Source organism: Eumetopias jubatus, unplaced genomic scaffold (assembly GCF_037043125.1).
Source record: "Eumetopias jubatus isolate StellerSeaLion01/CBP00866 unplaced genomic scaffold, mEumJub1_p1.0 scaffold_16, whole genome shotgun sequence".
In the NCBI taxonomy this organism is placed as follows: Eukaryota; Metazoa; Chordata; class Mammalia; order Carnivora; family Otariidae; genus Eumetopias; species Eumetopias jubatus.
This window is the reverse complement of record NW_028274822.1, coordinates 56,630,294-56,643,080: the sequence shown is the minus strand read 5'-3', so window position 1 is coordinate 56,643,080 and position 12,787 is coordinate 56,630,294.

Here is a 12,787-nt window from a genome sequence, read left to right as displayed (position 1 = left end):
CCATATCAGCCTGGAGTACCAATAAACATTAAGTGGACATTGTATCTTTTAATGTCTGTCACCTCTTATAAGTTGTGAGCCCCTTTAGTCAGACACAGTGTCCCTTCCATGTTTCTTCCCCAGCGCTTGATTGCATAGCAAGTACTCAACAAACGTTTGCTTCTTAGAACTACATCTAGCTACATCACATCTTCTTTTAGGCAGTTTCCACTTACTCTTTGCTCAGTAGAAGAAAATTGTTCTTCCAAATGCTGCTCTTTTCTGTCACTTTCTTAAACAACACAGTTAACAATGCTCATGATATCGGTAGGCATTGATAGAAGGATCTGGGCAGAACACTTCACTCAGAGCCTGCTTCTTTTACCCATCTCTCAGACTGGCAGATTGCCATGAAATGTTGCCCTGAAACGTTTGACAGTCACTGTGACTCCCCAACTGCTGTCCAACTTGCACTGACTTTGGTCTGGCACTTCACAGTTACACAAGGCAGATGACTGAGGCCCTATGGGGGACATTCAGGCATCCACATTTTTTAAATCTTCTCAGATCGTTATGATGGGCAGCCATGGCTGGGCACCGTTACCTCAATCTAGTCCCCTTGGTCTGCTCAGTACTGTCTGTCAGACTGTGAAGAGAGATTGTTTTTCTTTGCTGAAGGACCTGGACCATTTCAGAAGGGAACTGCAATGTTCTTAATGTTCCACATGCCCTGACGGTGAATATTCTGCCTCAGTCCCTATCAGATATGACATCTGCTTTTGCCTCCTGAGGCAAGGGTGATGAATCCTAATCCAGTGCAGGTGGACAGACAGCCCCAGGACTTTATTGAGAAGGATGGTGCAGAGCGTATCCCTGTTCCCCTGCAGTGTGGGAGGTCGAGGGCGCCACAGTGTCACGGAGCTCCATGCAGAAACTGGGCTATGCTTCGATTCTGACAAAAGGAAACCCTGAGTTACAGATTTTCCTCCTCACTTTTTATTCTCTACTTTTTGGTGAGCATTACTGCACAGGGTGCCATTAGAATAGCTGAATTTGGGGGGCCTGGGTAGCTCAGTCGGTTAAACATCTGCCTTCAGCTCAGGTCATGACCCCAGGGTCCTGGGATCAAGGCCTGAGTAGGGTTCCCTGCTCAGCAGGGAGACTGCTTGTTTCACCCTCTCCCACTGCCCCCCCAGCTCATGCTCTCTCTCTCTCTCACTCACTCTCAAATAAAATCTTTTAAAAAATAAAATAAAATAGCTGAATTTAGTTCTCTATCTCTGATAAAAAAAAATCTTAAACTGGTGTGAGTTTTTAGGCTTCTTGTGGCTCCCTGTCAGCTCACAGGACTGTCCTTCTCTCTTAAGCATTCCTGATTACAAGTCTCACTGCACTTACATAGCAAATAACCGCGTGATCATCCCTGTGACTTCTAAAATGAATACAATCTACAGAATGGAAAACCCTGCCAGATGTCTGAAAATAAGTTCTGTAAGTTTCTGGGTTCTCTGTCATGTCCTCTCATGTCCTCTCAGGCTGCAGCAAAATGGTCAGATAAGGCTAGAAATGACCAATCTCTGCTTCCCTTGGGCTTTGAAAAGAAACATGGGCTTTCAAATCACACAGACCTGGGCGTCAGGCTGGGTCTTGCCATTTACCACACGCAGAAGGAGGGCTTCCTTTAGCCCTTTTAAAAAGTCTGTAGAAATGTGGTCTTACTGGTTCCCTTGGGTTTGCCCTTTGGGAGTGCCAACCTTAGCACAAGGGGGTCCCATCCATCAGCCAGGGGGGGACCATCTTCCTCTGGTCATGGACAATGTGCTGGACTCTGCTGAGTCATGGCCCACTGAATGGAGAGATGTCCCTCCCTGCAGGCGCTTCAGAAGAGAGGGGGTCAAACAAGCCTCCTGTGCTTCCTGCCTCATGGTTATTAAACTTGGCTGCACGTTGGAACCACCCGGAGGCTTTCAAAACATCCTGATCCCAGTCCCATCCCAGATCAATTCAATTCTGGGGATGAACATCTGGCATCAGGACTTTTTGTAAGCTGCTCATGTCATTCCAGGCTGCAGAGCTTAAGTGCCTCTCCTTAGGTCTAGTTTCTTTGCTCTTCTCAAAATTCTTGATCAGATTGTGCAGGTAAGACTTCTTCTTTACTGAAGTATTGAGACCATTTCAGAAGAGAATTGCAATATGATAAAAGAAAGATTAAACTCCTTGTCAATTTGTACTTCACCTGAGTCTCTCAGGAAGGCACTCGAAGACCCATCATGAAGAAGAGGTCTCCAATTCCTGACCTTACCACTCTAGCAGTCATGGTCAAAGGACATCCTTCCTAGAGCTCTCCATCCAAAAGTGTATGTGCTGCTCTAGGAGAAAACCCACTCCCATTCACAGGGTGGCCCCCATGTCCTGGACCCATCCTGACAGCCTCCATACTTCTTCCTCCCCTAGTTATTCTAGAGTAGCTCCTCTGGTGCTCCATCCAGGGACAGTGGTGTATCTGTGGGACCACATCTTACAGCAAAAGAGATCCATGTCCCATTGTCTTTCCACTTATGTGAACTATATAGGTGTGCTGGTCTCTATGACCAAAGGATCCATTACAATCAGTCAATGATACCCCAAATAGGAGATGTAGTATTTGTAGGATTGTCTAATCAAATAGTAAGATAGCAATCCCAATAGTTGTGAGATGTCTTTTATGCTTTATCTGGGAACACCCACCAGGACTTGTTGAATGCTTACATTTCCCGGGGGTGGGCGTGGGCAGCTCTTCTCACATCACCAGATTTAAAAAAAATAGAATAGTGTAAAATAAATAATAGAATTTATTTTTTAGGGGTACCTGGGTGGCTTGGTCAGTTCAGCGTCCGATTCTTGATCTCAGCTCAAGTCCTGATCTCAGGGTCATGAGTTCAGCCCCAGCATGGAGTCTACTTAAAAAAAAAAAAGAATTTATCTTTTAGAGCATTTTTAGGTTTACAGAAAAATTGCACAGAAAGTGCAGTTTGCAAATACCCCCTTTCCTCCCACACAGTTTCCCCCTATTATTAACATCTCCCATTTGTGTGGTATATTTGTTAGAACTGATGAACTACTTTTGATGTGTTATTATTAACTGAAGTCCATAGTTTACATTTAGGGATCACTGTGTTGTATATCCTATGGGTTTGGACAAATGTGTAAGGACACGTATCCCTCATTACAGTATCATAAGGAAGAGTTTCACTGCCCTAAAAATGCCACCTATTTCATCTACTCCTCCCTCCCCTTGCACTTCTGGCAACCACGGATCTTTTTTACTGTCTCTATAGTTTTGTCTCTTCCAGAATGTCCTATAGTGGGAATCATACTGTGTGTAGCCTTTTCCTACTGGTTTCGCCTGGCCATATACATTTAAGCTTTCTGTGTCCCTTCATAGCCTGATGTCTCATTTCTTTCATTGCTGAATACTATTCCATTATTATCACAGTGTGTATCTCCATTCGCCTGTGGAAAGACATCCCGGTTTTCTCTCAGTGTTTGGTAATTATGAATAAAGCTTCTTAAAACATTTGTGGGCAGGTTTTTGTATGACATAGCTTTCTATTCAATTCATTCAACTGGGTAGATACCTATGAGCACAATTGCTGGATCATATGATAAGACTATGGTCTGCTTTGTAAGAAACTGCCAAACTGGGCACCTGGGTGGCTCAGTCGTTAAGCGTCTGCCTTCAGCTCAGGTCATGATCCCAGGGTCCTGGGATCAAGTCCCACATCGGGCTCCCCGCTCAGTGGGAAGCCTGCTTCTCCCTCTCCCACTCCCCCTGCTTGTGTTCCCTCTCTCACTGTGTCTCTATCTGTCAAATAAATAAAATCTTTAAAAAAAAAAAAAAAAAGAAACTGCCAAACTATCATCCAAAGTGGCAGTACCCTTTCTCATTCCTACAAGCAATGAATGAAAGTCCCTGTTGGTCTACATCCTCACCAGCATGGTGTGTGGCCAGTGTTCTAGATATTCACCATTCTAACTGGTGTTTAGTGCTATCTCATTGTTGTTTTAACTTGCAATTGCCTAATGACTTATGATGTGGAGCATCTTTTATATGCTTGCTCACCATCCATGACTCTTCTTTGGTGAGGTGTCTGGTCGGGTCTTTGCCCATTTTTTAATTTAGTTGTTTGCCTTCTCTTGTGTGTTTTAAGAGTTCTTTGCATATTTTGGATACATATAGTTTGCCTTCTCATTCTCTTAATGTGTCTTTAACAGAGCCATTCTTAATTTCAATGAAGTTGAGCCTAACAGTTCTTTTTTTCATGAATTCTGCTTCTGGTGTCGTATCTTAAAAAGTTATCACCAGCTCAGTCCTTTACAACTTTTATAGTTTTGTGTTTTACATGTAGGCCCATGATCCAGTTTGAATTAAGTTTTGTAAAAAGTATAAAACTCTGTGCCCCAGATTCATTTTTTTGCATGTGGATGTCCAGTTGTTCCAGCACCATTTGTTGAAAAGAGTATTTTTTCTCCATTGAATTGCCTTTGCTTTTTATCAAATGTCAGTTGACTACCATGGTGTGGGTCTATTTCTGGGCTATGCTGAACCCCCTTTCTCTGCCGTGTAAGGAAAAGACAATTTGGCGAGATTCTGTATCTTTTCACCAATTTTTGTTTTATAAAACAGTCTCATCTCAGTAGATATTTAATTCTGTTCTTGTTCCCTTGTTTGTTTTAAAGTCCCTCTCTTTTCCACTTCACTGGGTTTAAGGCCTTGGGGAAGAAGTGAGTTTATTTGATATCTGTTTCCTCATCTACGGAATAAGAATGATTATTCAGGCCTCGTAGGGTTATCCTGGGGAATAAATGACATAATATATCTAAAGTTCCTGCAAAAGAGATGCTGGATAAACAGCAGTGATTCTAATTCCTATTAAGAGAGAGAATGAGTCATGCCACATTCTAGTCATAGTGACACCTCATTTTACATTGAACTTGGGGATAAAATGGCATGTATGGAATCACATCACAATACCCAACATATATTAGATTCTCAACGGACATTTATTAGATGTAAGTCGAATTGCGGCAAAACATTTTATCCAGGTAGTTTGCGTCCCTTCAGAATGCCCAGTGACGCCTTGCATTCATCAGACTTGGTTAGCCTTGTCAGGGACAATGAATGCTTTTGTTGGGCTAATAAATAACATTAGCAAGAGCTGGGTGAAGACTTTACACTACTCCTGAATCTCTGGTCTCCTTGCCACCAAGTGGGCTGTTCCACATTGAAAGTCGAAGCCAAGAAGCCACTTTCCAGCTCTAGGGATATTCCTTGAATTCACTCCCAGTAACCACACCCCATGTCCTTCAGCACACGTCTCTCTGATTCTACCTTTTCTTTAGTTTCTTATTTCAGTTCCTATGGAGTATTTTGTTTTGTTTTTTTTTTTAAAGATTTTATTTATTTATTTGAGAGAGAGAGTGAGTAAAAGAGAGAGTAGGAACAGGGGGACAGGCAAAGGGAGAGGGAGAAGCCGACTCCCCGCTGAGCAGGGAGCCCGATGTGGGGCTGGATCCCAGGACGCTGGGATCATGACCTGAGCTGAAGGCAGATGCTTAACCCACTGAACCACCCAGACGCCCCACCTACGGAGTGTTTTTAAGCACCCTCTTCTCTAAGTCTTTCCTGCTTTCTCCTCCACTCTCCCTCGCAGTGAAACTTCTTATAGTATAAGGAGCTAGCATCTCTCTGTGGCTGCTTATGGGGAACTCGGGGAAGTCATAGGAAGTAATGGTCGAGGACAGGGGTTCTGGGGTCTGACTGTCCCCATCTCCAACCCAGCTCTGCCACACACTGGCTGCATGACCTTGGGCACTTGAGTTGACCTCTCTGGGTCTCTGCATCTTCATTTGCAAATCGAAGATGATAGTCATTGCGCCTTTCCCATAGGATCAGCGGCACATTGAAAGTATTTCACGGGAGTAAATTGCTTGGTGTAGTTCCTCTCTTATGTCAAGATCTTAGCAACCATCACTGTCATTAAGCAAAACAAGGAAAGGGCCTCTGTGTAACATTGTGACACTTTCAGACTATGCCCACACAAGTGTCAACATTATTCGTACATACCGGACAGACAAAACATTTGATGAAAATGTAACATTTTTAGCTGGAAGGGATTAGAAGATCAGGGTGTCTGAGGCTTCCATTTTGGAAGAGAGCACAGGTGAGATGTTGGGGCCAGGCAAGGTCACACAGGGCTAGGGTGCTGACTCAGGCCCTCCCAGCACAGCTAGCCTACCTCCCACCCCAGGACAGCCAGGGCTCCACAGCCGTCACGGCTCAAACCCCTGTGACGTCCAAGGCACAAGTATTCCCCGTGTCCCCTCTGATTCTAACCACTTCAGGCTCACCCCAGTGCCGTGGTGTTGTATTATTTACTCGCTTACAGTGTTGACTTCATCCCCTAGAATATTCTCTGGGACAAAGACTATTTCTCCTTCCTCATTCCTCTGTATCACTAGCCCAGCACAGGCATAAGGAAAAGTTACATGAAAGGCGCCATACCCACAAATTGCTTAAAATTTGACAGGTGGGGTGGGGTAAGACAAGAATCTACGAACTCAAAAAGTGACTCAAATAACCATAACCCAGTGCCATTTAGGAGGTATCGACAGAGTGCCCGAGTTCCAGGGAGGCCTTAGCTGTCCTACAAATTGTGGCTCTTGTTCTCTTTTTGGTGTTTCTGCATGGGCACTGAGCCCTCGGGAATTGCTGTCCCTGTTACCTCTGGATGTAGTGGAAACAGGAAACAAGTGGCAACTGGCTAAGCCCTCAGTTGTCAGGTGGGTAAGCAGCTGCCACAGGCGAGGCCGGCCAGGAAGCGCCTGTGCCTGGCAGGGAGAGAGGGGGCTCGGGCCCCGCAGGAATGCTGTGTACTGAGGTGGACTTCTGCTTGCTGACATCTTCTCATTGTCTACAGAAAAATATGACACTGCTTGTTGCTGATCCTCTTGGTGGCCATTTTATGGGGGAGGGGGTTGGTGCCATCTCAGTTAACCAACCAGGCTAAGGAGTGAGGTCTTCTGGTAACAACACCCCTCAGCTAACTGAGGGAGTGTGCACACGTGCAGAGGCCCAGTGTCAGCAAGGCTACCCCTCACACAGGCACACCCGTTCTGGTTCATGCTTCCATCTCTTACTTCACTTTCTCAACTGCCATCTCTCCAATCTTCTGATCAGAGGAAACCGTTGCAACATCATCAACACATTTTTGAAGGCCTCATAAGAGAACAATTTAGTTTACCTGTGGTGACTCTGAGGTAACAGAATCTTCTTGAGAGGAACCAATGTCACTTCTCAGCAAATCAGAAGAGAACAGAGTCCTAGAGGAAAAACATTGATTAGAAACTAAGCAATTGCCATTATTCTGGAAAACAATGGGGGAATTGTTAGCATAATGGACAGTTAAAATGTAAATGTCAAGTTGCCTACTAATCCCTTTGCCTAGCCTGGTTGAATAAACAAAGTGGAAAAGGTAAAATTATTTTTCCTTTTGAAATCCGAGCTTGAAAGTTAGCCAGCAGAAAACCCCAGAAACCATAGAGAAATGTGCTGAGTATTTGGTTTATCAACCAAATTTGCTGTTCAAAACAGAGATTGGACCGTATTTACAGGAACCTCAGAAGCTGTTTACTTTTCTCGGTAGTATGTACATAAAAAGCTTTTTATGATGCCATTTTTGGGGGGCTCTGGCTTTCCCAAGCTTGTGCTCTGGGCAAGAAGTTAGGTCCTGGTGGTGTAGATCAACTCAAGAATGTTCATATGCTGCCTGTTCGGGCATGGGGCAAGTTACCAAAGTATTTTTGCCATACTGCAGCAAATTCCAAATGGTCCTGTGGTTCAATCTTTGGATATATCTGTTCTTTCAACTTCTTGTTTTTTTGGATTCTCTAAAGAACTAACAATAGGCACAAATTAAGTACTCACTGCACAGCAGCTGTCTTTCTATGATTTGGGATGCCTCTGGACCTGGTTATAGTTATAGGAAGAAGGCTGAGGCTCATCCAGAGGTTTCCAGCTGTAGTGAAGGGTTGTTGAAATCTCCTGGCCTCTCCAGAGCCTGAGCCTTATGTGTTGTTTAAATTCTGATGACTAACACAATACCTGGTACCGAGGAGGTCCTCACTAACCCCAAATATGCAGATATTTCTCTTCGCTGTGGACAAGAGATGTCCAGATGGGCTACCCTCGTGAATAGTTAATAAGAGGTGATTCCTCACTTAGGTGCTCACCTAGCTATGTGAGTCACTTTGGGCAAGTCATTCAACTTTCTCTACTTGAAGCGCCCCAGTCTATACATTGAGAATAACGAAATCCAGCATGTAGGGTTCTTATGAGAGATAAAGAAGACAAAGTATATAAAGCCCCTGGCACACAGTACGTGCTCAATAAATGTCTGTTCTCTTCCTTTTTATTCTCTCTGTTGATTCCTTTCCATCCTCAGTCTCACTTGCCTCCTCATGGGAGACGGGGTTTTGGTGACTAGCCCTCTTCCTGTTAGAGCTTTAAAAAGCTAGCTGTCTCAAGGACTCTGGCTTCTCCGTAATACATGGATTGACGAGGCATGGGATGGCTCAGAGGGAAGTTTCTGGGCTTTGCAGGCAGCCAAGAGATCCAGTTACCCAGATTTTAGTACACCACATTTACAAAGCATTGCACATTTTCATGCTAGCTTGTATTTCAGAAATGATTTGTTAATAGGGAGACAAGATCCTGGCCAAACCAAACTACCATGTTATGACTTAATATATCCCAAATCTTTTTTCTAACTACAGTTCTGGTATTTCAAGAATAAATCTTGCTCTCAGGAAATTTATAGCCACTTTGGAGATATCAGAGAACAGGATCATGCAGATGAAGTGTAGGCAAGGATTGCAAACCCAGCCGCCTGGCCCAGTCTCTCCGGGACGCTGGAGGGAAGGCCTGTGGCTGTGAGCACCTGGCGATGGTCATACTGCCCTTCTCAACTGCCACCCAAACCAAGGAAGTTTCTTTCATGTCCAAACTTTAGCTGGGAAATAGTATAAACAGCTCCTAGTGATTTCTCCCTCCATTTTATACATTATGCTATTATTCAGTTTTCCCAAATTCCTTAGTAACTTCAATCAGTATCTAATTATTTTTTTTTATATAAGCTGGAACAGGAAATGTGATGGGCTAAAAAAGAACTAATGAATGCTTTTGTCATTGTTATTGTTGTGTTTGCCTTCAGAGAGGGTTGTGCTGGGGCTGCAGACAGGTGAGGGCATTTGCCCAGTCTTTCCAGGCCTGCTTTCTAGGGCCTTCTCCGAGGAAATGCCATGCATGGCAACCATCTCTAACTGCAAAGACAGGACAACAGCTTGTCTTCTCGCGTTCTGAAGGTACGTGGCATTTGTTTATATCTTCACATAGGTATTATACAACTTAAAATTATATGCTCAACAGCAAAAAATATGCAGTGCCTCGAGTTGGACTTCCTCTGCTTTAAGGGACTGTCATTACTCTTACACAATATCTGGTGACTATCAGGTCTCCAAATCAGTGTAAATCTCAAAAACTCTTTCTTAAATGACATCGACAGACTGACATTTGAAGTTTTCAGGACTGCTCCAGGATTTCAGCCGAAGGGAATTTCACAGCTGGAGTTGTAAAACCTATTTACTTTCAACTGCCACGCAGTATATATTCTGCGAGTTCTATTTTTCTAGCATATTAGATGCTGATAAAAAGATGGAGTTCTCATAGTGCTCATTGAGTTTTATGTGTTGAGCAAAAGGGCACTACATTATCATTTTTAACTGTGAATGCCAAAACATTCCAAATGAAAGTCCAATAGGATTTGTTTTATGGGGTGCTCACACATGTCTCAGCTTCATCTGTCTTGGGAGTTTATCAGCACACATCATAGAATATTCCCTAGTGGGCACTAATGCCAATCTAATGGTACCCATGGTGCACAAGGTGGTAATGTTCATGGTGCAGTATTAGAATAATGTTTAGGGAACAGCTAGATACATAAAGTTTAGTTAGTCAGAGAACAAACTTCTCAAGCTCTAAACAATTTAATTCTTTGCTGCCTATCAGTGTAATAACTGCTTTCCAAGCAGCACACTCTGAGGGAGGCCATGCAGGTAATGACAGTGATGATGAACACAGCCTCTCAGAATTTCTGGAACCTTGAACTGCCTGCCTTGAGCAATAATTCCCTATCCCTTGCCCCCACCCGTCACACTCCTTCCCTCTCCTGTGTCCTGTGCCCATTCAAGCCTACTCTTTAGGAACTATTTGCTGTCCACGCCAGCCACCCTTCACTCACTCAGGCATTTATTGAGCCTCTACCGTATGCCAACAACCTGGTTCCCGACTTCTTGGAGTTTACAGAGCAGCACTGGTCCTCTTGAGTCCCACCCCTGGTCGCTGCTCGCCTTCCCCTTCCTGCATCCATAACCAGGCCTGACGGACACGACGCAGTCTTCCTGGTCACATGGAGAACAGATGACCTTGCACGGCTGCTCTGAGCCTAAAGCACCTCAGACTGCAGGCTTGAGTCCCCTCCCTGCTCACAACTGCCCAGCCTGCAGACCAGGCAGGACCCCACAGGGATTGACATGGTCTCCGGTCCCAAGGGAGCCGGGCTGCCCTCCCATTTCCAAGTCAGGGCCCAGCTGCCCTCTTCAAAACTCTGAGCTTCCATGGAGGTAGAGCAGAACCCAAGAGCGGGGAGGCTCCCTTGAGACCTTCGCTACCTCAGCTAAAGTAGTTCAGTGGGTTATTTCTTTTATGCAGTACTCAGTAAAACTGTTTGCAATTCTGAAGTATACCAAAAAGCTGATAAGGTTAACTGGGTTCTCCCAGCCTGTAGGGCAATTTTATACCAGTCAGAAAAAACGGAAGGCTCTCCTCAGAGCAGACAAATTAGAAGCATGTGCGCTGGGGCGCCTGGGTGGCTCAGTGGGTTAGCATCTGCCCTCGGCTCAGGGCGTGATCCCAGTGTCCTGGAATCGAGCCCCGTGTCTGGCCCCCTGCTCAGCTTCTCCCTCTGCTGGTGCAATCGCTCTCTCTCTCTCTCTCTCTCTCTCTCAAATAAATAAATGAAATCATAAAAAAGAAAGAAAGCAGCAGCCGCATGTGCCCCATTTGGGGCAAGAGCAGCATCACGGACAAAGAGCCAGGCTCCCATGGGCCAGGCTTCAGCCCCCACTCTCCCCTGGGCTGGTGCCTTCTGCAGCGCAGGAACCGCACCCGCGTGGGTGGCAGCCCTGCTTTCTCTCAGTTTAGGAGGAACGTGACTCTGGTGGACAGACTGGGTTCCAGAAGCGCTGGGCTCTCTCAACCTCAGCAGGGCGCTCTTCCAGGAATGTCATGTCCACACGCAACCTCTACACATCCAGCTCTCATTCAGTCTCAACTCCCATGTCACTGTGCGGGGGAGGGGGTTACCAGACATTCCCGTCCTGGTTTTAGTGGTTTTCCACGAGATCCTGTGGCATCCCGGGCTTACCTCTGCCAAAGCCCCCAGCACATTCTATGGCAATGGTTAGTCTGCCTCAAGCTTGTCACGTGAACCCGTGAAAACAGGGAACATCTTACTTAATTTTGCTCCCACCTCCTGGTTGGCATCACTGAACTTGCATCTTATTTGAAAAAAGAGAGAAAATTAGAACAGAACTTCTACATGCCTCCATGATCAAATCTACCACCCACCTGCATCTGTACGATGCATTCTGCCTTCTCTCCTGATACCATGACACAATGGCCCTTGTGCTTATCTGTGGCCCACCCCTGTCATCTACTCCAGGATAATCATTTCCAAATCGGCTCGCCTTATGAATCACCAGTTTTTCTCTCTAAACTGCATTATCCCCGTCAGAACAATACTATGCTGTAGCATTACATCTTACTAAAAATATCTCTTTCCAACTACTGCCCAATTTCTCAGTTCCATTTTATAGCAAAATTACTTTAAAGAATTGCCCAGATTCTACCTTTTCCATTTGCTCTTTTGCCAACTCTAACCAGGCTTTCCCCCAACCCTGCCACTCCACCAACACTGCTCTCATCCAGGCCACTCCATGTTGCCAAGTCCAACGGTCCATTCTCTGTCCTCATTTAGTGATCTACAGCATCATCGGTTGGAGGTGATGACCCTCCTTCTGGAACTACTTTGTTCATTTGACTTCCACATCCTTACCTCCTGTCCTCCCTCACTGGAAGCTACCTTTCAGACACCTGCTGGAGCATCACCATCTTCCCAGCCTCCAAATACCTGAGCACCTCAAGGCTGAGTCCTCCGTGTTTTCCTCTATCCAGACTCACACCCTCTGTGACTTTGTCCTGCCTCAGGGCTTTAAAATATAAACTACAGTTGACCCTTGAGCAGCTTGGGTTTGAACTGCATGGATCCATTTATACAGATTTTTTTTGTTGATAAATTCAATACTGTAACTGTATTTTCTCTTCCTTACAATTTCCTCAGTAACATTTTCTTTTCTCTTGCTTACTTTATTGTAAGAATAGAGCACATAATACATACAACATATAAAACATGGATTAATCGACTCTTTATGTCATTAGTAAGGCTTCCAGTCAACAGTAGGCTATGAGCAGTTAAGCCTACTGAGTAGTTAAGTTGGGGAGGCAGAAGTTACACACATATTTCCAACTGTGTGGTCAAGAGTCCATAACCCCAGTGTTATTCAAGGGTCAATGGTACAAGCTGGTGATTCTCAAAGTTTTATCTCAAGCCCAGAACTGGTCTCTGAATTCTGGGATTATATTCCCAAATGC